The sequence below is a fragment of the Capsicum annuum genome, unplaced genomic scaffold, assembly GCF_002878395.1.
Source record: "Capsicum annuum cultivar UCD-10X-F1 unplaced genomic scaffold, UCD10Xv1.1 ctg4653, whole genome shotgun sequence".
In the NCBI taxonomy this organism is placed as follows: Eukaryota; Viridiplantae; Streptophyta; class Magnoliopsida; order Solanales; family Solanaceae; genus Capsicum; species Capsicum annuum.
In genome coordinates this window covers 1-2,882 of record NW_025854107.1, presented here as the reverse complement: position 1 = coordinate 2,882, position 2,882 = coordinate 1, and the positions used below count along the sequence as shown (strand labels likewise).

Below are 2,882 nucleotides of genomic sequence, written 5' to 3'. Positions count from 1 at the left end.
ACCCTCTCGAACTATAGCTAAAGTTGCTACGATAAACTCCAAAGTGTATTTTTATTACTCTTTTATACTGATTTGGCATATTTATTACATAAAATGAAACCCACGTCAAAGGTGTCACGTCAACTAAAAATAAACCCCACCTGTGGGATTTCAGTGGGTTTATTGTCGTTGTTGGATAAGGTCAATATCCTACTCCTCCGTTTTGTATTTGTATTTTTATTTCTTAAATATATGTATGGAAATTAAGTTCGATGACGTCATATATATATATATATAGTCATCAAACATTCAATGAAAGATACAGGTTAACCATCTATTTTATAAAAGCTGCCACTATCTTTTATTTAAGGTTTTATTTAAGTGTTGATAATGATATATATTGAGATAATACACAATCTGACCTATGATTTCATTGACTTATTAATCTCAAATCTCTTTCAATCCCAGCTAATGTGAAGGTGACATACAACCATAAATACATTTAATTACTTGAATCCTTTATAATTGAATTTTTCATGTCTCATTCTATGAAGTCAACTCGTTCGATCTTTACTATTACTTGGTAACTTGATCACATACACCATTTCAACAGCTCAGAGGTATGACATTTAATCATTTGTATTCTGTGTTTATTGTATTTTTTTCTCCTAATATTTGTCGCGGTTGTTCTGCAGTCGATTGCTACCATTCAGCACTCCTGTTTTCCATATCTTCCATTGAACGGTTAGTTAATTATCCTTCACTCTTGTCATTTTATTAAAGCATAATGCATAAACATGCTCTTTAATTTGGCCTCAGCTGGCATATATGCCCTCAACTTCGGATGTTCACGAGTAGGCACATGTATAAAATTGAGCAAGTATACACACACATCCGACAAGTAAACGAGTTGGGATTTTATTATTGGAATGTTTGTATATATCATCCTTGTACAAGGGACTGGGATTCTTTGTTAAACAGACTTTTCAAGTCTACTTTTTAAGAAGCTTTTTTTTTTTTTTTGAGAAATGACCTACTTTTAAGTAATTTAATTTATTTGTGATTTAAAATTTAATTACAAGTATTAAAAGTTATAAATCATTCCACAAGTCACCAGCTTTCAAGAATTGAGAGAAAATTTGGCTATTAAGCCTCTTCAAGATTTCAATTAGCAAAGTGGCTTACTGAGAAAATTTGGCTATCCTCTTCAAGTTTTCAATTAGCAAAATGGCCTACATCTATTTTCTCATCCGCTGGATTGATAATCGATTTGTCCATATATAGGTCGGATCGATAATCGATTTATCGGATCAACAATCAATTTGTCAGGATCGATAATCGGTCTGGCTATATATCAGTCGGATAGATAATAAATCTGTCTCAACAATGGATCATTTTCCTAAAAAAAAATTGTAGTCTATTTAATTAAAGAGAAGACTTGAAAAGACCATTTAACAAAAGATCCCAAGAATTGACAGAATTTATTTTCAAAAAACCCTCCCACCAAAATCTTCTAAAAATTACAAATTAATTGAAAACCTGGTTCACATGGACAGATCGATTATCGATACGGTCGATATAGATAAGATCGATTATCGATCCGACTGATATATGAAAAGACCGATTATTGATCCGACTAATATATGGACAGATCCATTATCGATCCTTATCGATATATAGATAGATCGATTATTGATGTGGTCGATATTATACATAGTCTTCTATGTTATTCAATAGCTGACCGATTATAGTAATTAGTCCGAACAATTAGAAATAAAATACTAGCTTAAAAAAAGGAGAAAGTTGAAGAAACAATGAAGTTTTAGTAGTAAAGTTGAACATTTCGAAGAACCCTCGCTTAAATGCAGTAAACAAAATTAATCATAAAAAATAAAAATAAAAAATATGACAACTAATAAAGAAAGCAAAATATAGCATTCAGAAAAATTACATAACAACAAAAATAGTATAATGACCATTTAAACTCAATATAATCATCTTTGTTCCATTTAAATAGATAAATGCAATTTCCCTGCATGCAACAATATTTGAAGTTATCATCCCAATTTATCAGAAGCCAACACTTTGTTATCTATAAAATTTAATACCATTTTAGTCACTCAGAGAGATATGACATTTATATTGATTTTAATCTTGATTACATGCTAATATATCCTTTTTTTTTTTTTTTTTCATATACTCAGATTTATGTTTTTTATGTTCATTTATCATAGAATATATTATTGCAGTGATCAGTTGCTTCATCCCAAAATTTCTACCATTGAAAGGTTAGTTTCCCTTAACTACTCATCTTTCTAATCTAATAACTATTAGAAAATCAATCTTCAACCTTAGTCTCAATCCATCAATTAGAAAATACGAATAACTTGAAATAAATACCTTATATAAATAGTTTCAAGTACGGAATTTGAGCCTTGAATCTTAAACTCTATGTGTTCTTGCTTCTAAGAATTTTTGGGAGGAAGAAAATGAGGGATTTTAAAGATTTCTGCTAGTTTAGGACGACTTAAAGAGTTATACAACGGGTTGAGAAAGTTACATGGGGTGAAAGGACAAGTTTTCCCCTGATTTAGTAAGAAAAAAATGGACTTTTACGTCAGAGAGGCAAACCAGTGATCTCCTGGCTTGCACTGCCCAATGCCTCACTAAAATGTCCATACTTTTTTACTTGGAAAGAAGACTGAAAAACCTTTAATTTGGTAGGTAGTGGGCCACCTAACTCATTATATACTAGGATTAATGATCGTTGGAAGTTGACCCAAGTAAGAACGTCGACTAAAAGTCAATCGGTAGGAAAATTTTCAACTGAACTTTGATCTAGGAGATTTCTTTGACCTCAATTCATCTACAAAGATGTTCCCATACAAAGAATGGGTATCATG

General features: G+C 31.1%; 1 long non-coding RNA gene across 1 annotated transcript; it reads left to right on the top strand.

Moving 5' to 3' along the window:
• The first annotated feature begins 379 nt into the window (after window positions 1–379).
• On the top strand, window positions 380–2,870 carry LOC107854604. The gene is made up of 3 exons (XR_007050220.1): window positions 380–599; window positions 675–723; window positions 2,214–2,870. It is a non-coding gene; the product is annotated as an uncharacterized LOC107854604 (long non-coding RNA).
• The last annotated feature ends 12 nt before the right edge of the window (window positions 2,871–2,882 follow it).